This window comes from Diabrotica virgifera, chromosome 7 (assembly GCF_917563875.1).
Source record: "Diabrotica virgifera virgifera chromosome 7, PGI_DIABVI_V3a".
NCBI classification, from domain to species: Eukaryota; Metazoa; Arthropoda; class Insecta; order Coleoptera; family Chrysomelidae; genus Diabrotica; species Diabrotica virgifera.
Window position 1 is genome coordinate 118,576,121 of NC_065449.1, and position 27,001 is coordinate 118,603,121.

Genomic DNA, 27,001 nt, shown 5'->3' on the forward strand with positions numbered 1-27,001 from the left:
TTGTATATAGGGTTTATAGGTATTTTTTTATTAAATGTGGTTGTACATACTTATATGTTTTATTATCCTATCATTTTAATAGTATCTATTAATAGTATTAGTTAGGTACAGCAATATAGGTCACGTGGAGAAGAATATATTCAATTCTTCCCTGGCGCCCTTATACATTCTCAGTAATATCTTCTCGGTCAGTAGTTCCTTATCATTTCTTTCCTTATTTTAATTTAGTTTCTAACACTCCAGTACTTCATTAGGTACCGTCTTATTTCGGGCGTGCAAATACGGCCTGATCCTCCCCAGAGCCCTACTGTTTAGTCTCTTAATTATCCAGCTAGCCTATTTCTGTAAAACTTTAATCATTTATTAAGCTACCCCATTCAACCAGAAAAATCATACGTTACATCCTCTTTGGTTTTCTTCTATTACTCGTTTTGTTCCACGTTCATTTTCATCTATTTTTTCCGATGCTTCTTTCATGGCTTGTTTTAATTCTTCCTGATTATTATCCATTTTTTGTAGTTGTATTTGCATAAGTTGTAATATTTTTTCTAATTCTGACAATTCCTTTTTTCCTGCTGCCATGATTGTTGTGTCTAAAATGTCTTCTTGTTCTAAATGTTCTTCTTGGTCTGAATGTTCTTCTTTTTCCAAATGTTCTCCTTGTTTTTTGTTTTGTTTGCTTTTGTTTCTTGTCCCATATATTTCTTTTCACGAAATACTATCCCCGCCAAATAGGAAACTTTAAAACGCCCTATATGTATGTTGCAAATACGAAAACTCTCTCTTACCCAATGTAATAATTGTCAAATATTTCCAAATTTATCAAATGCAATATCAAATAAATGAAATACATTATTAGAAATTGTACCTAAAGTAAATTCATATGTCTAAATTCAAATATATCAATTTTTGACCACTCAATAATAAACTTTCAATCACCTGCTTTCCCCTGTCTTCCCTTTCAAAGTTGCAACCAGAAATACCCTTTAATGCCTCACCAGTTGGGACGCCATGTTGTTATTCTCTGTATTTTTCTCTTTTATGAGATTGATGAGCAAATTCTTAATTTAATTAATTACTCAATTATTTTAATTACTGCTTATGTAAAACAAAACCAAATTTAAATTAACTTTTCTAATAAACTTTATTCTCAGAGCCATTTTATTTTTGATGATTTACCTTTAGTTTGTGGCTTTTGGTATCTCTAGTTGCTTACTCCATCCAGGAAAAACCAGGGAAATTAAACACACTCAATGTCACATAAATGTTAAAAATATTATTTATTTATTACCAGAGAACGGCAGTTCTCGTCATGGCGCACAACCCTAACAACAATACCCCTACAAGCGACACTATATATACACGAAATTTTCGATTTTCTAAATCTGACTGAATAAAAAATTGGACCAAATCCCATCTTAAAGTTTAGGAAAAGGCTCACCCATCCATATATCAACTGTCCATTTTGGTCCAAGGGTGTGGATTTTACGGCCCTTCCCATTTAGGGTCTGTTTTTCGTTCTCGTCCGCAAAACTCCCAAAAATTTCAAAAATTTAAGTCCGACCTTTACGGCTTCTGATAATACTGATCATTATCTTTCCAACGGATGTCTAATTTTGAAAATCGGTTATACCATTCAAAAGGTACCGAGCTCAGAAATATGACTCAATTTTTATTTAAAAAGGAAAAATGTTTGTGGATATGTTTGTATGTATATATGTATGTATGTGTGTGGAAAAGTTAAACCGATCTGAATGTTTTTTTTCTGTGTTTCAAGAGCATGTGAGAGCTCAGAGCCATTTTATTTTTGATGATTTACCTTTAGTTTGTGGCTTTTGGTATCTCTAGTTGCTTACTCCATCCAGGAAAAACCAGGGAAATTAAACACACTCAATGTCACATAAATGTTAAAAATATTATTTATTTATTACCAGAGAACGGCAGTTCTCGTCATGGCGCACAACCCTAACAACAATACCCCTACAAGCGACACTATATATACACGAAATTTTCGATTTTCTAAATCTGACTGAATAAAAAATTGGACCAAATCCCATCTTAAAGTTTAGGAAAAGGCTCACCCATCCATATATCAACTGTCCATTTTGGTCCAAGGGTGTGGATTTTACGGCCCTTCCCATTTAGGGTCTGTTTTTCGTTCTCGTCCGCAAAACTCCCAAAAATTTCAAAAATTTAAGTCCGACCTTTACGGCTTCTGATAATACTGATCATTATCTTTCCAACGGATGTCTAATTTTGAAAATCGGTTATACCATTCAAAAGGTACCGAGCTCAGAAATATGACTCAATTTTTATTTAAAAAGGAAAAATGTTTGTGGATATGTTTGTATGTATATATGTATGTATGTGTGTGGAAAAGTTAAACCGATCTGAATGTTTTTTTTCTGTGTTTCAAGAGCATGTGAGGGCCGATTCAGAACCGGTGTAATTTTGGACTTCTGACTACCCGTAAGCCAGCTAGAGGGCTAGGGAATTACAAAAGAGCATATATTTTGAGCGTATATATTTTAGGTTCAAGAAAAGACAGGAAAACTGCAAATAAACCAAATCAATAGGGTTGAGTTAAACTTTCAAATAGTGCCTAAGCTATCGATATGAGACATATACACTGCTCACCATAGCCGAAAAACTGAAAAATTAAACTTTGAAAATTTTGGTTTTTCGGCAATTACTCAAAATTTCAACCTACGAATTGGTTGCGCCAATAACTGAGCATTTGTAGGAGGTCTCTAGTCGCGTCTAACGGTGTATACCTCATATCTGGGAAAATTCGAATTTTTAAGTTATAGGCTTCATAATTATAATCAAATCTATTTCTTATGGGGAAAACGGATTTTCAAACTCAATAATTCCTGTAACACGTTTAGTTATCATATTTGATCTTAGATGCATCAGATACTATTGTCAATACGTTTCAAACTCATGTTTATTGATCAAAATCAGTTAAGCCGTTCAGAAGTTATAGAGCTCCAAAAGTATAATTAGTCCAGGAACTGAAACTTTTCACTTCGCAATTTTTACAGAATGGATTGATTTGCTTGAAAATTTGACAATAAGTAGTGGATAGTCCAAGGATCAAAATCTATATGATGCCGAAAGACGCTTTTACCATGGGGTGGTTGCCACCCCATCTCGGGAGTGGAATTTTTTTATTATATTTTGACCGCAAATGTTGGTAAAAACATTAATTGTAAGCAAAAAATGTTTTATACAGTCTTTGATAAAATTAATAGTTTTCGATATATTGGTTACAGAAAGTGTTAGTTTTATATCGAAAAAATCAATGTTATTAATCAGTTTTCTGCTAACAACTCAAAAAGTTTTTGTTTTATCAAAACAACTTTACTTAACGAATATATACCTTTTAAAAAAGAAACAAAGCGTTTTTTTAAATTTTCTTTAAGACCAATAGTAATCGAGCTGTACTTTTTTATATATGTTAGCTTTTCTTCGTCAAATACTAAATATTATAGTTTCAAAGTCAAAAGAACTAAAAACTATGCATTTTTCGAGAATAACTGATAGAAACTAATTTTAAATGTTTAAAAAGATTTATCTTCAAAAATAAAAAATAAAGTCTGTAGCTTAAAAATTAAGTGACTTATAATGAAAAGAATGTCAGTCCCTATGTTTTCAGTCAAAAAGTTATCGGAAACAACCCCCTAATTACCACCCTAATTAAAATTAGTCATCGACCTTATTCCGTATTTTTTATTTATGTATTTTTTATTGATTACAGGACCGGCTTAAGACAACTAGTTTTTAAAAAAACTGGAGTTAAAAGAGAATAACGAATTTTTGTAGTTTGGTAAAACATGCCTTTTCTTCAGAATAGAAAGATTAGCATCAGATATGCGAAAAAATTTTTACATATGAAAATGTAGCTTGTTTAATTCTTAAGAATTTGGTTTACGAAAATTTTTTTTACGACAAAAATTGAGTGAGCTACAGACAATTAGAACTTGTAATAACATGCAAAAACCACCTTCACCAACCCTTTCAAAGTCACCTCTTTTTGCGACTGAGGACTTTAAAAGGATTTAATATTAATAGTCTTATAGATCTTATAAAAACCTACAAAAATTTTTTTTTAACAAACTTTCTAATATAAAATATAAAAAAGTTAGGGCTAAAAAATCAAGAGAATAAAAAAATGGAAAAATCCAATTGGAAGCATAATAATGTAAGTTAGCGGTGTTTTTTTGTATGGTGTACGTTAAAAACTTATTACCAGAGAACAGCAGTTCTCGCCAGTGGCGCATAATATCCCTACATGCGACACTATTTATAAAGCTTAACGTGTATTCGATAAACATTGCATTCAACTTCATACATTTAATTTATAAATAAATTTGAAAAACTCCTGATACAAGAGTAAAAAACCGCTATACGCCGTAAAAATGAGTGGCGCACACAATATTCCAGCTACAAAAGAGCTGATATGAATATTACGTGGCGTCATAATGTATTTTCATTTTGATGGAAAATAAAATTCTAGTTTTATTTTAAAAGATTTTTCCATAATATTTGCTAAATTTGAAGTAAAGCGCGCCACAAAAGAGCTTTAAATGCAAATTGTGTCAAAGTTATCCTTTTGTGGCGCGTTTTACTTCAAATTTAGCAAATATTATGGAAAAATATTTTAAAATAAAACTAGAATTTTATTTTTCATCAAAATAAAAATACATTAACGCGCCACGTAATATTCATATCAGCTATTTTGTAGCTGGAATATTGTGTGCGCCACTCATTTTTACGGCGTATAGCGGTTTTTTACTCTTGTCCAATATACCATAAACATAGGATTTAAAAAATATGTTAAAATCTAAATTTGTTGCAACTATTTCTCATCTACTAAATTAAGCTTTAATTCTGATATCTCCTCTGTTTTAACAAAAAAAAATGTATTTAAATAATTCGTTATTTATTATTACAAAATTTAATAAAATTTACTTTTCTCCTTTTGAATTGATTACTTATTTCTTCCTTAAAATTTTGAATGACTAATTATGTTATAGAACTGTTCAATACAAAAATTAAGCAAACATGGTATGGATATAAACAAACTCTCTCCGTTTCACAAATGATTTGACTAACCTTTTTGTTTCTTCTCTACTTTTTTTCTCGGATTGCGTCGTCCTCGATTCTCCCACACGTACTCTTAGGATGTTGCGAAAGGTCCCTCTCGTCCAGACTGCTTCATAAACAAACAAACAGGACTCGCTTGAATTCTCGACTCAGTTTCCTCTCTGCTCGATATCTTGTGCAAATAGATACCAATCGGCTACTCGTTCTAGAGAGAAACAGGAATCTTCCTCGGACACAGAAGACGGAATGATATTTTATTTTATTTGATTTAAACTGTATATAATTATCTTAAATATATTTACTTTATTTTAACCTGTATTTTACGGAGTCTGTCGTCCTGAAAGAGCTACCCGTTACAAGCTATGACAGGAAAATTGACCGGACTAGCAGCAAAGATAATGAAAATTTACTTCTGAATGCTGACGTAAACATTGTGTCATACATCAAGAAGAATTAGCTGCTAAAAATATACCAGAAATTATGATATCCATTTTATAACATACTTCATAAAGGCTAGGGCTCTTCATTCAAGATTATTCTCCTTGATGTGTAAAGATATGGGTGGCTAGTTCAAAACTCGTCTGTTGCATAGAGAAGTGAGGTGGTTATCTTAAGGGAAAATTTTCACCCGTCTCTTTGAACCGAGATCAGAAGTTTTAATTCTTTTAACTGAAAAAATATTGACAAGAAAAACTTGGCTTGTGATGAAGAATGATTGTCAAGACTGGCGTATCTAGCCGACATTTTTTTTGATAGACTCAATATGCTGAACATGGGTCTTCAAGAAATGAACACAACACCCTTCACAGCCGATGAGAAAATAAATTTCAAAGAAAAGTTGAATCTTTTATGTTCTCAAATACAGGGCAAGGATGTCTCTGCATTTAGTACGCTGTCGTCAATTTTTGAAGAAAACGAATATCTCCAATATCAGATGGGGTTGCTGATATAATTCTTCTTAATATCCATCCAAAGATTATTCCAAACTTGACAGGATCAGAAATCCTTTTGCAGGAACCTCACCAAATGAGTTGGAATTACAGGAAACATTCATCGATCTAACAGAAGACAGTTCTATGAATACTCCAGGGAAATAAGGTTTTTGTCGGGACACTTGAGCACCCAGGTTGCAAATGGGTTTTTTGGGTACTATATACCTAATACATTATACATACAAAAATGTCCGTCACAGTTCGGACGAGAATCTTAGTTATTAACAAATAAGGGTCAAAAATGGCAGTTTTTTCGTTTAAATCGCTACAGGTAAAAATATGATAATTAACTATTTTATTTATAGTATTCTTCTTTTAGTAGATGAGCCAATGTTTAAAACGGCAGTTTTTTAATTTTGGTGTGATCATTTTTTGCTTCGAAAATTGCAAAATAAAAGTAAAATTTCGAAAATAAAAAATTTGCTATAACTTTCGCGAAAGTGACTTTACGACTTTTATATTTCACAAAAAGTTGAGTCAAATAGTCCATATAATGCACAAAAAAATTTTAAGACGATTCGTCAATTAGTTTAAATTTTATTCAATTTGTGTGTCCCAAAGAGCTTTTTTTTGTAATGTTATTGTTCAGAAAATAATAAATATATAGAAATTCTGTGAAAACCACATGAAAGAACAATAGTCTTGTTTTCAAATTATTGAAGAAAATTATTAAAAAGTAATTTTTGTCACTACGAAAACATTTTACTAAAGTAGAGTCATTTTTGGCTTGAAAACAATTTGAATAGCTTTGTTAATATTGACTGTAGAGTAAATTTGCCTTGAAATTTCAAAAGCTGGTATTTTTACACAAATTTTCAAAAAAAACTTTTTGCCTATGTTCATTAGGGTCAAAGTTAGCCACTTTTATTATTTAATTCACAGTTACTTCAATATACATTAAATTCTCCTGTAACAGTGTTTGTTACCATACTACTCCGAAACGGCTTACCCGATTTTTATAAAATTTTACAAGTATATCCTATGTGACTGAGAATAGGTTTTAATCTATTTTTCATACCCATAAGTGATAAGGGGGGTTGCCCCCTGACATTTTTTTAAATTTTTTTGGACAAAATTGTCTATGTTAATTTTATATGATGTAGGCTTAAAAAATACATACAACCCTTAATTTACACTTTTCCATCACCAATCCCTGTTTGTTAATACCCATCTATATATTTACATCTATAAAATTCTCCTGTCACAGTGTTTGTTGTCATACTCCTCCGAGACCGCTTGACCGATTTTTATGAAATTATATATGTATATTCGGTAGGTCTAAGAATCGGTCGTAATCTATTTTTCATATCCCTGAGTGATAAGGGGAACTCCCCCTAATATTTTGAAATGTTAGGTGGGGATTTACGTACATAACGTACTCTACACAAATACGAGTACATACAATTTAAAAAATTATGATCAAAATCCATCAACAAGCTCTGGAGATCGCAGCATATGTTTGAAGAATCAGTTTCATTTTTTGAGTGCACGGATTTTAATATTCATTTCCACCGACCACAAATCGATTTCGTTAGAACGCTATTTTTAAAGGTTTATTAACAACTCTGTTGAAGTTTAAAGTTTACTCAAACTTTTACACATAAACTATATACCTTCAACTTCGAAATGGCGCTAGTTGGGTTGCTTAATTGTTATAAACAAAGTAGCTGTCAATTAAATAAAAAAAGAGGCTAACTTTGACTGTAATTAACCTAAGCAAAAAGTGTTTTTTTTTGAGAATTCGTATGAAAATACCAGCTTTTCAAATCCTAAAGTAGTTTTAATCTACAGTTAATATTAGCAAAGTTATTCAAATTGTTTATGAACTAAAAATAACCCTACTTTAGTAAAATGTTTTCGGAATGATAAAAATGACTTTTTAATGATTTTTTTAAAACACTTTGAAAACATGACTTTTCTTCTTTCATATGATTTTCACAGAATTGCTATTACATTACTATTTTCTGAACAACAATATTGCGAAGAAAAAGCTCATTGGGATAAACAAATTGAATAAAATTTAAACTAATTGACGAATCGTCTTAAAATTTTTTGTGCATTATACGGACTGTTTGTTTCAACTTTTTGTGCAGTATGAAAGTCTTAAGGTCATTTTCACAAAAGTTATAGCAATTTTTTTATTTTTTAAATTTTAGTTTTATTTTTCAATTTCTGAAGCAACAAATGATCGAACCGAAATTCAAAAACTGCTATTTTAAACCTTGGCTCATCTACTAAAAGAATAACAGTATAAATAAGATATTTAATTAGTAATTACCCTATTTTTACCCGTAGCGATTTAAACGAAAAAACTGCCATTTTTGACACTTAATTGTTAATAACTAAATTTCTCGTCCGAACTGTGACGGGCATTTTTGTATGTATAATGTATTAGGTATATAATACCCAAAAAACCCATTTGCAACCTGGCTGCTCAAGTGTCCCGAACATGGTATACTTTTGCCTTAATTCCCTGGAGTAGAAAGACAGTTTAAAGGGAAATCCTTAATGCATTATGTTTTTGTACTAATAAACTGTAATGTGCATCATTGTTTTATTTTTTATTTATTGTCAAAATTTTATAAATAAACGTGTCATATATTTTTAACCAAAAATTAGAATGCATAATAATTTACAAATAATTATATTTATTTTTGTCTTGATAAAGTCTTTGAAAAGTGAATGAATAAATGTATAAAATTTATTTAAAAAAAAATAAAACAAGCCAATGGATATGTTTCTGTAAGTAACTAATTATGATTCTAAAACAATCTGCTGTCTCTCCACATATTCTCTGGTCAGTCATTTTTGGAGAATTCTGGTGGAGAAGATTCGAAACTCCACAATACTAGAACGTCTCAGCAAGACTACTGAGATCATAAAAAGCATCAGAGAAAGCTAAAGTACTTCGGACATGTAATGAGAGGTCCCAAATATAGGTTGCTACCAAATATTATGCAAGGAAAAATAGCAGGCAAACGCGTTCCAAGACGAAGAAGAACCTCATGGTTGAAGAACTTGCGAGATTAATATGGTGTTGATACAAGCATGCTATTTAGGGTGGCAGTGAATAAAATTAGGATAGCTATGATGGTAACCAACGTTCTGAAAGGACATGGTACATGAAGAAGAAGAAGAAGGCATTTTTTCGTACAATGGTAAATTGAGCAGTTTTTTATCTTTTCAAATTCGAAATAGTTACGTAGTGGATCACGGTGACTTAATTTTACAACCTAAATCTAACCCGGAAACTTGTATGTGTCGCAGCGAATATCCTTGGAGTAGATAAAGAAGACATTGGCCTGTACCACTGCCAATCCAAAATACATCTAAAAGGAAGGGATGCGAAGGCTCTACTGGAAAATTAATACATAGTGTGTGCAAAATTTATTTATATTTAAACAATGTGCTCTGAAAGGATGTATACGTTGTAATAAAAATTTGTTGTACATTAAATTAGTTTAGTGTTTTACAAAAGAGCGTTTATGACTTAAAATAAAAAATGTAGTAGTTAATTTATTTTCTTTATTTCAGAATGTTATTGGGAGCGTGCAAGTTCGGAAGAGCGACACCTGGTTTCATAGCTCGGCAACATTTTTAGCACTTTTAATTAGGTATATTGGCCAATTATGTATATTAGTCTTTGTTACTGGATAATCGTCAAGGCCATAGCCCAAAAAAGAATAACAAGAAAAAGTAAGATTGAAGTTATGTCATTAAATAGTAAACATTGTATCATTGTATTGTACTACAAGCAAAATACCATTAATTAAATTCACTTTAAAAATTGCATATCAAATCAATATTATGGAGCAACATATAATTTTTACACTTTATAGTACATCATTTGCGAAATCCCATTTTCTTCAATGACATTAGGTATGGGATATACGTTAATTTGACAATTTCAATTAACAATATGAATTATTTAAGAAACATATGTTAAGAAAGTTGCAAGATTTGTCCGCTACACGCGCACGATCGTTTCTGGTATCCCCTCCAAGTACTTGCACACAACGAATAGGTCCATAAGGGTTTTCGAATGACTGTAAGTATACTAATATGTAGTTTATTTTATAATGACAGTTAAGATCTTCTTCCAAGTAGCCAGTAAAGTTGTCTAATTTTAATCATTAAGCTGTTTTCGTCTATTTAAAATGTGGTTTTTTGAAATTAGTCGTCAATCAAGGTAAGTGCCGAAGAATGTGTAGGTTGCCATATCTGAGTTTGCTTGTAAAAGTTTGTTGGTTGAATATTTACTTTCATTAACCTTTCATTAATTTAATCACGTCTCAACGATCTACGTACTTCTAAAGGTACGTATACATATGCGCGTCTCGCTCGCCCGCAGCATGTTCGCTAGATTAATAAGTGTTTTCAACTGACGCACAAACGCCGCTAACACGGAGTACCCTGATCCAACTTTTGTCGGTTTTTAAACGAATTCTTTGATGGTTTGCAATACGTATTTAGACAGGTTCGCCAAAATCCTGCTGGTTTTGGCGCGCTCAAACTTATTGATGCTTATCGTGGACAATCCTCATTGTGGTATCCTCAACATAAGAACCATTAAAAAAAAACTTAAAGCATACGGCGCGAAGTGTGCAGCGCGGATGTCTATACATACCTTAAAGGATTTTGTGAAACTAGAGGAAGACGGTATTATCAGCAAAAGTTGCTAAAGAGCACTGATCAGAAGAAGGTAGGTCAGCCGTATACAATAGGTACAAAAGTAAATCAAAAACAATACCTTGAGGTAGGCCAGAGGTTATGAACTTCCCTCCATCTTCTGACCCTTAGATTCGTTAGTTGTTCTTCCTTATTCTCATTCCATCTTCTTCGTAGTCGTCCTCTACTTCTTGTGGCCTCTGGTTTTAAAAATGTTAAACTCTTCGTGTATTCATGGTGTAACATTTTTTTATATAATAGGATTAATTAATAACTAATTTACCCGTTGGATTAAATTTTAAACCCGCTAGTACTCATTACGGGTACGCCTATGGCCGTTTCAGTAAGTAACTAACCTTGGCTAAATTTACTATCATAACGGTACTGGCAAATTCGTTGTCGGTATGACAAACGCAAGTAACTGAGTCTATTATTATAAACGGGACCATTCTTTTATTGCAGCTTTGCCAAGACACAATGTTTTGGAAATAAACCCAAAGTCCCTTATTTTATATGGTTCTCGCTATTGTTATCTGTTTCGTATAGAAACCTCCCAAGGAGTTCACTACTAACATTCCGTTAGGTATGTCACTTTATTCAAGGCGGCAAAGGCATTACCAGATTTTACGGTTACTTTCCGTTTCAGTGACATTTCAAAGGAATCACTTTCCCTTCTGAAAACAACCGTTAGGTTTTGACTTCATTTTGTCGGTATCTGTATGATGTACCGTTAATTTACCTAAAAACGCAAGTAGGTCGGTTCCTTTTTAGAGATCCATTTTTTGAGTAGGGAAATATTCCCACTTTTTTAGAAGGAAAGCATCGCAAAGATTGCGAAGAGAAAAAGGGGACTTGGCGGCTGAATAGCTGGAAGTACAGACGTGTGTCTCTAGAGTACCGTATATCTTATCTACCATCTACCTTACCTACAATATATCTTATCTGAGTGATACTCACTCTCTGATTGTATCTATAATTGGAGCTACCAGCCGATTAGATTCAAATTACCAAATAACTTCAGTGCTTGCTTACTAAGTAAAGTAAATAATATAGAGTCAGTGAAATTTAAGAGGCAGAGTAACTGTAAGTGTTTTAATTATACTACCTACAACTATTTCCAAAAATAGAGCAATCTATGTGCTATCTACCTCAAAAATATCTTCAATCTGTGGTTAAGGCTAACCTCCGATGTAATCTCATCAGCGATTTCATCAATAGAATTTTTTATCAATTAATAGAACTTTTCATTGTCAAAACTAAGTACAAACATTCATTAATTCATTAATAGCTGTGCGATTGCGGGGTGGTTTTTGATCTTTGAACAGTAAACGTTTGTTAATTTTGTATGCTTTGCATTTTATTTTTATTATATCTTTGTAATTTATACTTTCTATCAATCATTAAATTTACCATATCAGTTATCTCGAGATAAGCTCTAAAACAGTAAAGAGATATTTTTCATGATGGATGCTTGATTTGATTTTTTTTAAATTCATAACCAGGCTCTCTTTACTGTGTTTTTAATTGTGCATGTTTTTGTTATAATATGATACTTGTATGTACCTATTCTATCATAATTATTGATTATTTCTAACTGTACCAACTGTTGGTGCAGTTTTGATTGGTGTATTCTGTTTTCTCTTTATTTCTTGTGTTTTTTTGGGACTCACCCTTCTGGTGAACCATTTGTTTAATATATTGTTTTTTATTTATTTCACTAGTTTTATTTATCTACTCATAATAAATTCCCTGATAAGAATTTACCGCTAAATATTTACTAATTAACTGTCTATATCTTTTCTTGTATTTGGTCTCAGAACCTCATTATCTTTCCTTACCTACCTGTTTTCGTTTCTAAGGTTTCTTAATTTTCCCCTTGCAACCCCAAAAAGTTAAGTGGCGCCCTGTATCTCTTCTCTTATCTTGGGAAATTTTACCTATCTATCTTTTTATCTGTTTCTCTCTCTTCTCTAATCTAGCTTCTCTTGTCTATTTCTTCTATTGACTCCCTTCCACGTTCCAAAAGCTAGTTTCGAACCCACGACTCGCTTTCCCCCTACCATCTGGCTGCCGTCGCTGTGTCTCCATTGGTGACCTTTCTAGCACCATCCAAAAAAAAGTTTTCCGAGGTTACAATGATCTGACATCGTCGCAATGTGTCCAGTCCATATAATTCTCTGTACTTTAATGAGTTTCACAATGTCTGGATCGCTGTATTACTGATAAAGTTCAAAGTTGTACCTTCGACGCCAGAGCTCATTTTTATTTACAGCCCCAAAAATCATCCTAAGAATTTTTCTCCAAAAAATACCAAGAAGTCTTTCATCATTTTGAGATAAGGTCCACATTCCAGCCCCATATATCAAAACTGGTCCTATTAAGGTGTTGTTTAATATAAAATTGAGCTTTACTACTTACTGTAATACTTTAGTAGCACAAAGGTGTTAAAATAATACAAGATGGACTGGACGGACAATGGACTGGTGGACATTGGACCATATTGTCGAATTGAAAACTTGCATCTCGTAAAAAAATTTGGTTTTTTCTATATTCACAAACAATATTTTTAAATAATAGCCTACTAATGTTCTGAAAATGATGTGTTTAAAGGGTGTTTATTTTAAATGTTCTCAATACAAGTTTAACAAAATGTATATGTGAGTATTATTTTCATTCAACTAAACTCTTAATTACGAAAAATTAAACGTGTATGAAATATGCAATTTTGTCACATTTTGGCTATTTTTATGCCTTATGTGCGAACGAAAATGATAAGAGATTTTAATAACACGGTTAAATTTAGTTAGTATGGTTATTAAGAATGAGAAAATGAGCTATTACAAACGTATCCACGCTAAATTTAATCTGTTAAAAATTATCGCAAAAAATCAGTTTTTTAACAAACTCGGCAAAATTTATGGCTCATGCGCGAATGGAAGATATAAACCAATATTTTTTAAATTCTTACCCCTTTTTAGTCTCATACATTCGCAACTTTTCCGCGTTATTACGACTTGAAAAAAATAATTTTAGTGTTTTCGGCCCACCCTAATAAATAGCCCGATCAAAGAACAATCTGACCCAAAAAAAATAAAGGAAGGATCAAAATTTGGAGATAGGTAGTTGAAATTGTCTATTATTATATAAAAAAAAGTTTAAATTTCTAGTTCCCCTCCATTTTACAAAAAAGCGGGGAATACCCCCTTCTCGGGGGTGAAAATATACATTCAAAATAAGTCCGGTATTGGGTAAAATGACTAATTCTAAACAACTTTTGTTCTACAGAGTTTTTTCACTAAGTCAATAATTTTCGAGTTATTTGCGAGTGAATATGTTCAATTTTAACAACAAAAAAAAGTAAGTATTTTATCAAAACAAATATTGTTAGTAAAATATAGCTTATAAAAAATTGAAAAGAATGGTGTACGCATGAAGTCTGTATACCCAGTAGAAGCGGAGTTGTAGCTAATGAAAAGTGGGTTCTTATTCGCCTAATTCCAAATCATGTGTGTGTGTGTGTGTGTGTGTGTGTGTGTGTGTGTGTGTGTGTGTGTGTGTGTGTGTGTGTGTGTGTGTGTGTCTTTCAAATTGTCTTTGAAATGAGACGCTAATTGTATCCGAACGTCTGCGGTCCCTCCGGTGAGTACCGATCGCACATGGACAGAAACTATTTTCATCCATTAATTTATAATAAACGAAAAATTTCTGACGCTGTTGAGATTCGAACTCACGACCATTCGGACCTTTCGATCCAAAGGTAGGCACCCTTACCACTGAGCCACAGAGGGGGTTAATTCCAAATCGGACATTTTAAAGTGAAATAACCAAAAAACGGAGCACTTTCCTCGGAAAACGCATTACAAGTTTTTTTAAAGTGTTTAAAAATAGTTATTTATGAAACAGCTCGTGAAGTATGCTTTTTGCGAACGCACGCGATTTTTAGAGCACGAGCGACAACGGAGCGAGTGCTATACATCGCGTAAATTCGCAAAAAGTACTTCACGTATAGTTTCATACAATATTTTATCTACGATAAACAAATAAAAAAAACTGTAACTCTTCGTCACTGGAATTAATTTATATTTTACAATTTTTAGAACTTTGATATTTAAAAATCCTAACTACTTTCAAACCACAAAACTGTAAAAAATTTTGTTGTAATTCATTGCTCATCACCATGACAACGCGAAAGTTAAGAATATTTGATTATATGAAAGTGTGCCAAAAAACCCATTGAAAGTGTGCGAAAAAATAAATCCCATTTAAAATACATTGTTACTTCACACACACTTTAAACCCTTCACGCACTGCTATCTATAATGACAGTTTTCCCGAACTAAAAACTTATACATAATATGACATAGAGTAGATAATAGTTATTTATGAAACAATTCGTGAAGTATGCTTTTTGCGAACGCACGCGATTTTTAGAGCACGAGCGACAACGGAGCGAGTGCTATACATCGCCTAAGTTCGCAAAAAGTACTTCACGCACAGTTTCATACAATATTTTATCTGCGATAAACAAATAAAAAAAACTGTAACTCTTCATCATTGGAATTCATTTCTATTCTACAATTTTTAGAACTTTGACATTTAAAAATCCTAACTACTTTCAAACCATAAAACTGCCAAATATTTGGTTGTAAGTCTTTGCTCATATTGTCATCACCATGACAACGCTAAAGTTAAGGATATTTGATTATATGAAAGTATGCCAAAAAACCCTTTGAAAGTGTGCGAAAAAGTAAATCCCAACTAAAAACATATACATAATAATATTATGTCATATTATGTCACATTATGTCATATTATGACATAGAGTAGATAAAAGGGTTATTTTTGTTTTTTTAAAAAAACTTCTAGCATTAAAAGTAAGTGAGTTACGCTCAAAATATTGTTGCTTCCTTTTATATTTTGGTAAAAATAAAATTAATCATTACCGCTTCACAAGTTACTTTGCTTATGTATTATTTATAATAATCTATGAGTTTCATTGGTTCAAACTCTTCAGTTAAAAAAAATGGTTTTAAATTAAAAAAAATTTCTAATTCTGAAAAAAATTACATTTTTTTTTAAAATAACTTAAAAATTATTAGTAATACCAAAAATCTCAAAGAGTAAAAAAAGTACGTTTTGCTTTTCTGAATATTTTGGATTTCTTTGTTTTCCCGTTAAACAAAAATTGGTTAAGCTATGTTCAAAATTTGCATACACTCGTGATTACTGACTCGTTCAAGCTATTTGAACTACAGCCTTTTCAAAAATAAGCACTTTGAACCAATGAAACTTACAGATCAGATAAAGAATATATAAGCAAAGTAAGTTGTGAGGCGGTAACAATTAATTTTATTTGGGATGCTATAATTAGGTGTCAATTTTCGCGATTTTTTTACCAAAAAATAAAAGCCACCAGCAATATTTTGAGAAAGACTCACTTACTTTTACTGCTAGAAGCTTTACAACTTTTTTTAAATAATTTAGAAAAGTTGTAATTAGTTTTCCCTGAAAAGTGCTCCGTGGTTGGTTATTTCACGTCGAAATATTCGATTTGAAATTTAACGAAGAAGAACCTACTACTCATTAGCTACAACTCTGTTTCTACTGGGTCAGCAGACTTCATGCATACACCATTTTTGTTTCACTTTTTTATAAGCTATATTTTTGCTAAGAATATTTTTTTCGGTAAAATCCTTACTTTTTGAGTTATTTGCGAAAAACCGTCCAAAAACATATATTTTTTTTTGTTAAAAATGAACATATTCACTCGCAAATAACTCGAAAAAGTTGATTTGATGAAAAAACTCTATAGAACAAAAGTTGCTTAGAATTAGTCATTTGATCCGATACCGGACTTATTTTAAATGTATATTTTCACCCCCGAGAAGGGGGTATTCACCTCCATTTTTGTAAAATGGAGGGGATGTAGAATTGTAAACTTTTTCTTATATAATAATACAATTTCAACTACCGGTTCCCAAATTTTCATCCTCCCTTTATTTTTTTGGAGGTTTCCGTAAAGTTTTGTGTTCCTTGATCGGGCTAAAATGCCCTTGTCTATAAACACTTGAAATATACACACTTCATTTGAGTTCTTCTGTCCAATACAATTACATAGTTTTCTCTTTTCTTTTTTATGCGTTTTACCATCGTTAAGTAATCATTGATTTTTGACCTTAGTACATCATCTATATAAACTTAAACATCAATTTGTTAATGTGTGGTCCATGGTTGTGGTTTACTTGCTTGTAGGAAACTGTCAAGTATTCAATAGATCTGTAAAAATAATATATACAAAATATTTTTTTGTAAAATTTGTTTTTTGTTAATAATAATTCTCTATCTCGATATGCACCTAATTTGCAGTAACCCTTTATAGTAGGGGAGGAAAGTATGCTAAATGTGCAGTTACTCGAGCGCTTTGGGGACCTATTGGGTTGTGAAGAGTAGGTTCTAAAACCAAAAAAAGTTAAGTAAAGTTTTCCATTTGAGTGGGGACTTTCCATTTTTAATTTAATTTCCCATTTCCAACAATGTTTTTTTCCGATTATAGGTGCCATTTGTCCATAATTCGAAAAAATGTTTCAAATTAAAGTTACTTATTTTTACGTAAGGAATCCGAATCTGCAATAAAAAATTGGGGCTCCTATTTAAAATTTTAAAGTAACCTCACACCCCACCTCCGTGGGGGGGTCGTGTTTGGTGCCATTCGATAGATTTTTCAAACATATTGAATAAGTGTATTTTTCAGTTTTCGGTCTGATGTTCATTGCGCGAAATATCGCGGGATTCGTATTTAAAATTTTAAATTAACCCCCCACCCCTCTCCGTGAGTAGTCCTTTTTGGTATCATTCGATAGATTTTTGAGAAATATGAGCACGTATTTTTTAATTTTTGGATCTATCGTTCATTTCACGAAATATCCGCTTTTTTCTTGTGAAATTTTGTGACTCACCCATTTCCTTACGTCCCGCCCAAATCGTCAGATTTTTGAAATGTACACTGTTTTGCATGTACTTAACTTACCTTATCTTAATCTGACGATTTCGAGTTTTTTCAAGGATAGATTTTTTTTCGGCCCCGCCTTAATGAACTCCCCTGTGTTTAGAGCCAATATATGGTAGAGATACATCTACAGGGTACCAGGTTTCTCCCCATGATAATCTAACGCGCTCGAGTTACTGCAATAGTCTTCGCTTGGGTTCCCGTACCATTACTAGTTATTAGTTCGATTCCACTTAATTTCCATTTATTACATTATAGATCAGTGGTGGCGATACTGCGGCTCGCGAGCCACATGCGGCTCTTTGGGGATTACTTGTGGCTCTCGATAAATGTACTTGAGTTCCTTTTAGGGCAGTCAATGAGGGCTCCGAATTCCATCCTACTACATCGATGTACTTGATATTTTCACAGTAAGTAGGGAATAGCTTAAAAACAAAGTCTACCCTACGCCGATGTGCGCTTTTATCTTGGGGGTGGTTCCCACCCCTTCTCGGGGGGTGAAAAATATTTTGGTTAAAATAGCCACGGGGAGACTAGAGAACCTAATTCTAAGCAAAAACTGTTCTATAATTATTTTTCGAAAATTCAATGCTTTTTGAGTTATTCGTGTTTGAAAATTGGACATTTTCATTGAAAAATGACACCTTTTCGGACAGATTTTTGCGAATACCTTAAAAACTATGCATCTAACAAAAAAACTATATAAAATTTTTCTGTAGGTTATAAAAGAACAAAGAGATCCGTTCCTTCATAAATCTTCTAGTTAAAATACAAAGAGGGATATGGTAGGTAAGAAGAGCTTCTTTTTTGCTGCATGCTCAAATCGATGTATTCAAGTTAAAATAACAGAGAAACTGTCGATTTTAGGTGTATAATGATACTATTAAAAACTTTTGTAGTGCTTGAAAAGACCTTTAAGATGAGCAGTACTAAATGTCGATTACATTCAAACTAAGCGAGATATTCTGCAAAAAAGTTGATGACTAATATATTTTAAGAAAAAATGGTATATTTAACCCCTCATCCATCAGAATTTAAATACATCATTTTCCTTTTAGAATACTTTTTATTATAGGGTTATTTCTATGTTCAAAAAGTTGAACTGGATTAAAATAAATGGTTTTTGAAAAAAAATAAGATCAAATTATAAGCGCATTTTTAAATTTTCTTAAAAATCTTTTTTAAGATTTTTAAGAAATTTTAAAAATGCGCTCTATAATTTGATCTTTTTTTTAAACCATTCATTTTAAACCCATCTAATTTCATAGAAATAACACTATAATAAAAAGTATTGTAGAAGGAAAACGATGCATTTACATTTTGGTGGATGGGGGTTAAAATTACTTTACATTTACATTACATTTTTTTCTTAAAATACATTAGTTATCAATTTTGCTTACACCATATATCGCTTAGTTTTAATGCAATGGACCTTTAATACATCTCATTTTAAAGGTCTCTTCAAGCACTATAAAAAGTATTATTGACATTATACACCTAAAATCGACCGTTTCTCTGTTATTTCAAGTTGAATACACCAATTTGAGAATGTACCAAAAAAAAACAAACTATTTTCACCTACAACATCTCTTTTTTTTTTTTAACTAGTAGATTTATGAGGGTAAGTGTCTCTTTGTTTTTTTTTATAACCTACAAAAATGTTTAATAGAGTTTTTTAGGTAGATGCATAGTTTTTAAGGTATTCGCAAAAAACCGTTCGAAAAGGTATTATGTTTCAATGAAAATGGTTAATTTTCAACCACGAATATCTCAAAAAGTACCGAGTTTTAAACAAAAAATTATAGAACAATTTTTGCTTAGAATAAGGTTCTCTAGCGAATACCGTGGTCATTTAACCATAAAATTTTCCACTCCTAACAAGGGGTGGGAACCACCCCCAAGATAAAAGCACACATCGGCATAGGGTAGACTTTGAAGTAGGAGATAAGTAGAGGCTAGGCCCAAAATTTCATTAAAATCCATGCAGTAGGATAGAATTCGGTGGTAATATCCTATTCATCATTCCATTTGCCTTATCCCTATGCGGGGTCGGCTTCCCTAATTGCATTTCTCCACACAATTCTATCTTGGGCCATATCAATGTTAATCCCCTTTACCAACATGGCCTGCCTTATCGTCTCCCCCCAGGTCTTCTTTGGTCTTCCTCTCCTACTCCTTCCAGGAATCTGCACTTCAGCTATTCTTCATATTGGGTGGTTAACGTCTCGACGTTGAACATGACCATCTTAACCTATGCTCTCTCATTTTGGCATCAATTGGTGCCACTAGACTTCCCCTAATATACTCATTTCTAATTTTATCCTTCTTTGTCACTCCACTCATCCATCTAAGCATTCTCATTTCCGCCACATGCATTCGCTGTTCCTCTTTCTTTTTCACTGTCCAACATTCAGTTCCGTACATCATAGCTGGTCTTATGGCTGTTTAATAGAATTTTCCCTTCAGCTTCATTGGAATTTTTCTGTCACACAACACACCACTCGCTTCTTTTCACTTCATCCATCCAGCCCTAATTCTACTGCATGCATCTCCATCTATTTCTCCATTACTCTGCAATACCGATCCTAGGTACTTAAAACTATTGCTTTTTACAATCATTTCACCATCCAAAGATACCATTTTATTTGTAGTAGCTCTCCATCTTTAAATGAACATTCCAAATACTCTGTTTTTGTCCTACTAAGTTTTAAACCTTTTTCCTCCAGAGCTTGTCTCCACTGTTCCAGTTTTTGTTCTAAGTCTCTTTCACTATTTCCTACTAACACGACATCATCAGCATACATTAAGCACCATGGAAGGTTACCCTGTATTTTCGCTGTTATCTGGTCCAAAACTAATGAGAATAAATACGGACTAAGCACAGAACCTTGATGCAATCCTACTTTCACATGAAATTTATCAGTCTCTCCCACACCTGTCCTAACACTAGTCGTTACTCCCTCATACATATCCCTCACAATCTTTACATATTCACCAGGGACTCCTTTCTTATTGAGTGCCCACCACAGAAAATCTCGAGGTACTCTATCATATGCTTTCTCAAGATCAATGAATACCATATGAGCGTTTGTTTCTTTACTCCTGTATTTTTCCATCAACTGCCTCAGAATGAAAATTGCATCTGTTGTTGATCTACCCTGCATAAAGCCAAATTGATTCTCGGATATTTCGGTCTCTTCAGGTATCCGTCTATCAATTACTCTTTACCATATTTTCATGGTGTGGCTAAGCAGTTTTATAGCCCTGTAGTTTGTACATTGTTGTATATCTTCCTTGTTTTTGTAAACAGGTACCAGTATACTGCTTCTCTATTCGTCTGGCATTTGTCCAACTTCCATAATTCTATTAAATATACCTGCTAGCCACCTTGTTTTTGTCTCTCCCAATGCTCTCCACACTTCCCCAGGAATATCATCTGGTCCTACCGCTTTTCCTTTCTTTATTTTTTGAAGCGCTTGAGCCACTTTCTTGTTGGTTATTTTGGTGACCATTGCTGCTACTGTCTCCGTTGACTCTACAGGCTCTCTGTCAAATTCTTCATTTAATAAGCTGTCAAAGTACTTTCTCCATCTCTTTTTGACATCCCTTTCGTGAATTAGTATTTTATTATTTTCATCTCGGATACATCTAATCTGATTAAAATCTTTTGCTTTCTTTGCTCTCTGTTTGGTTATTTTATATATCTTCGTTTCGCCTTCCCTGGTATTAAGTTGATCGTATAGGTTTGAATACGCTTCTGTTTTAGCTTTAGCTACTGCTACTTTCGCTTCCTATTTGGCGACCATATAGTTTTGAAGATCTATGTCCGATCTGGTTTCTTGCCTTTTTTATATAATTTTCTCTTCTCTTTTATTTTTCCTTGTACTTCATTTGACCACCACCAAGTCTCTTTATCCTCAAACTTCTTTCCTGACGTTTTCCCAAGTATTTCAATAGCCGTCTCTCTAATAATATTGGCAATTTTTCTCCAAATTGTGTTAGTGCTTCCTTTCATGTTCCAACATATTTTTTCTACTATTCTTTCCCTGAATAGACCTTCCTTCTCATCTTTTAGCATCCACCACATCTTTTAGCTTACTGTCTCACTAACTATTACCTTGCAGTCCTTGCATTCACGTATGTTTTCTTTCCTTATCATGAAGTAGTCAATTTGGGATTGATGTTGTCCACTTTTGTATAATTAGTTGAGTTTCTCTCTTTTTAAAGAATGTGTTAATAATCGCCATATCCAATGCTGTTGCTAATTCTAGCATATCATCTCCAGCTTCATTTCTAGTTCCAAAGCCTAATCCCCCATGTATTGTTTCATATCCTGTCTTGGCTTGGCCCACATGTGCATTGAAATCACCTCCTATTATAACTTTCTCCTCAGCTGGAATATCACTCAGTACGTCTCCTAATTGATCATAGAAAGCTGTTCTTTCATTCTCACCCAGACCTGTTTGAGGAGCATACACACACACACAACATTCAATACCTCTTTATCAATTACAAATTTCACTGACATCATTCTATCACTCGTTCTTACAACTTCTACTACGTTATCTTTCATTTCACTATCAGCAATTATACCAACTCCATTTCTAGTGTTACTACTCCCTACATACCACAATTTATATCCATCACCTAGTTCTTTCGCCCTTTGTCCTTTCCACCTAGTTTCTTCAATACAAGCAATTTGAACTCTTCTTCGTTTGAGCGCATCCACTAACTCCAGACTCTTACCTGTAAGACTACCAAGATTCCAAGATCCTATCCTGATTTTTCTAACCTGAAATGGTGTTCCCCCTGAGATAGTCCTCACCCGGAGATCCGAATGGAGGCTCATTTTACTTCCGGAACATTTTACCTCAGGAGAAGCTATCATTTCAGTATAAGTTTTTATTTCGTTTGGAGAAGGTCTTTTCATTATTATGGCCTGAAAAGATTTTTTGATATTTGATGCCTGAATGCCTTTTCTATCAGCATCATACCCTGCCCTGTCCTGCACGTTTAGCCAATACACCACCAATGCAACCAAAGTGCAGTATTACCCCACACCCGCCTGCATTTTTCTATATAGGCCAGGATCCCTACTGTAAGGACTGCCCTATAAGCCAATGTATTGTTGCCCGTATCCCGCCACTAGGAGGCACGTACTTCATTCGGGATACAGGTAATATCCTATTCTTGCTCCCTAAGTTCTGGGATTCTGAGTAAAAAATCTTCAAAAATTGCGTTACGCAACAGTTAAACGCCCATTAGAGTGCGTTACTTAGGGGGAAGGGGGTCAAAAATCTTCAAAAGTCGCGTTACGTAATACTTGAACACTCCCTTACATACTTTTTGAATACGTATTTAATTGCGGCTCAAGAAAAATTTCAACTTATGAAAAGTGGCTCGGACTATCAAGGAGCTTGGCCACCCCTGTTATAGATCATATTTATCTGACCTTATAGTTATAGACCTGGATCCCGCGTACCAAAAAAGTTGATTAATAGCAAGCTGAAAATTTGTTAATAGCTTAACAGTGTCTAGTCGGACAAACTTTGATGTATGGGAACAATGGAACAGGTTAAAATTTTGGAACGTCAGAGTACGAAAACGTTCCATATATTTTGTAGGACAGAACTTTCAATTGATTTGATACCATTTCATTAAACTCTCATGCCAAAATCAGACTGATGTTTATCACCAACTGGGCATTTTAATAAGAGGAACACGAAGAACATGTCAAATGACAGGAATCATGTTGGTTAGTAATTGTAGTCTGATGTTTGCATGAAATTTAATGAAAGGGTAACAAATAAGTTGGATGTTCTGTCCAACCAACATGGGACGTTTTCGTAATCTGACGTTCCAAATTTTTAAAATGTTCCAAAATTTAAACTTCCCCTGTTACAGTGTTCCCGTACATCAAAGTTTGTCCGACTAGACACCGTTAAATTTTCAGCTTGCTATTAATCAACTTTTTTGGTATGCGGGATCCAGATCTATTAAAATATAGTATATTTTTCAACTCTTTTAATTGAGAAAGTAAGAAAATTAAAGTGTTAGATTTATGCCAAGGATTTTCGCTTATTATGTCTGACATGTGTAAAAATTTAATAGAGATGTCTAAATGATTTAAAAAGTGACTGACCTTCTGCTCGTATTATAAAAAAATGCAAATAAGTAACTTATATAAAACAAGAAATTATAGACTTAAAATTAATGGGCAATTTCATATATACCGAATGCCCAATTATTAAAAAAATCATATACACCAGTCAATGGGAGCAAAAATGGGATATGGCCTCCAAATTCTATCCTAATGCATGGATTTTAATGAAAATCTGGGAATAGCCTCTACTTAGCTCCAGATTTAAAGTCTACCCTATGCTGATGTAAGCTTACCATTTTTTGGGGGTTTGAAATTTACCCCTTTTTGTCAAAATTAAATGAAACAAGTTGTAACGTCAATCAAAGTAATTTTTAGGCTTTAGTAACGTTTGATGAAGCTAAATAAAGGTATTTTTATATTTGAACATATTATTGTTGGTTGGCTAAATAACTTTATCCCTATAAACCCCTATTTTTAATCCATTTATTATATAATTTAAAACAAATTTATATCTTTGGAATTGGAGAATTACATACCGATAAGCTGCTTATACAGGGTGTCCAGAAACCCACCCGACAAACGATACCGCAGATAATCTGAAGATAATTTAACCCAATTCACTGGTCCAAAAATGCTTCCTAACGGAGCTAGAGCTCAAAAAGAATATGTTGTCTTGTAATTATTTTTTTTTAAATAGCTACAGAACGCTTCTATTTAGACAAACGAAAACTGGTACATCTATTTATCTTCCAGAGATAAATCTATTTCATCAATTGAGAATTTCTGGTAACGGTCATAGGCGTCCATTTTGGGTAGGGCAACGGTTATTTTATTCCATAACTTTTGTATATTTAACTTTTAGGTATTTTTGACACTGGATTATTAATCTCCGAGGTATTCTAGTACTAAAAGATACTCTTGCTTTAAAAACACCGTTTTCTAAAAAAATCGATTGAAAATTTTTCGTGTTTTGAATTTGAACAAAAATTAAAAAAAACTATTTAAAGAAACGAAAACTGGTACGTTTATTTATCTTCCAGAGATGAATAGATTTTATCAACGGCAAATTTCTAGTACCGGTCATAGGCGTCCGTTTTAGATAGGTCACGGTAATTTTATCGCTTTATCGATTTCGTCTTTAATTTTATGTCGGTAAAGTCAGCAGCACCATTTTATAAGACCGAATTCCGACTAAGACTATAATTTATTGCTAATTTATTGCTAATTTATTACCGATAGAAATAATTTATTACTGTAGCCGTTTCCGAGAAACAGTGGGTGCTGCTAGCTTTACGGTAAAGCTAGCAGCACCCAAGCTATATCTCGGTAAGGGAAAGGGTACAAGACCCATCTTAGCGGCATATTTTATTGTTAATTAACTACTCTTGATTGGTACATTAACCAATCCCGAAAAACTACATCATTCTCTAGCGCAAAATTCACCCCCGAAAAAATGATGAAACTAGAATATTCAACCCCACGGAATTAGTTGCTAAGTTATTACGGAAAGAAAAAATTTATTGCTGTATCCGTTTCTAAGAAGCAATAGTTATGCCAACTTTACGGTAAATTTAACAATCATAGGTATATCTCGACTACTCTAAGGACTATAATAGGGCCCATCTTAGCGGCATATATTATTAGTAAAAGTACCCTATTAATCCTCACCCTAGCAAAAAACTCACTCCAAAAGTCGAGATATCGGTCAAAAACTACAAAGCCTGAAAAGTGAAATGCGAGGAATTAATTACTAATAGTAGGTAGTGTTGCCCAAAATCAGTCTTGGTCTTACAGTCTTGGTCTTGTTCTTGCGTTTTTGCAAGACCAAGACCAAGACCGCCTAATTTGAGCAAGACCAAGACCAATACTTACCGTGCAAGATTTGAGCAAGAACAAGACTAAGCCTGCAAGACTCCTGCGTCTTGCAATTAGAACTGAGAGTCGTTTTATGAAGTATAGTAGTTCGGGTATATTCTTAGGTACCTAGGTACTCTATGAGAAGCAAAAGAATTTGTAAAATTGGACTTATGCGCCTTACGAACAGTACCATAAACAAACATACATTCTTCGCTCTGAAATTAATTGTCCAGGTTTTGAGAATAGCCCTCCCCTATTCTCTATTCATAAATTAATTTATTCAAACTTTTCAAAAATATGTCATATGCTGATAAAAAAATATACCTACCTAATAGGTAGTTCATTTTTTTCTTTAATCAATTTTCTTGGAATTTAAACATTACAAAAATCATATCGATATATAGAATAATAAGACTATTATGTATATTTTTTCTGCTGAGTGTGACTACGAAACGAGACATAACAGGCTAATAATAATATGTAACAGATAATGCCGTGCCGGTATACCGTGTAACCAAATACCCAAATATTTAGTAACGGTATACTGTCTACGAGGCATTCAACAAAGAAATATTTTACAGTGAAATACTTGGAAAACAAAAGGATATTCATAAGCTGTTTTTTCTGTAGGTAGTTAAATTAAATTGGTCATTTGTTTTATCAATCGACTGTTCTTTTGTAACTCTTTGGTTGATACACACTACTCCAATTTGATTTTTTATTTATTTGATTTTAATGTTTTATAATAATAATATAGCCTTAATATGTATAAATACCGCTGTAATAATATTGTTTCTAGACAGGTAAATTGTCATTGTACACCGGGTGTACCTATCAAACTATATTTTTTTTCTCAAAGTTCGCATCACCCTGTGGAATATTCTAGCATTTATAAAATATTGAAATTAAAACCCAACTATAGCCTCATATTTTCGTAACATTTTGTTGTTTTATTCATTCGCTTATGTTGGATAATAAAAAGTTAGGTACTTTTTTAACTAGCCATGATTTTCATCAATACAGGGTGTTTTTAAATAAGTATGGCAAACTTTAAGGGGTAATTCTGCACGAAAAATAATGTGACAGTTGGCTTTATAAATGTATGTTCGCAAATGCTTCGTTTTCGAAATAGAGGGTGTTAAAATTTTTCTTACAAACTGACGATTTATTTATTGCTCTAAAACCGGTTGAGATAGGCAAATGAAATTTGGTGGGTTTAAGAGGTAGTTATTACGCATTTTTGACATACAATTTAAGAATTTAATA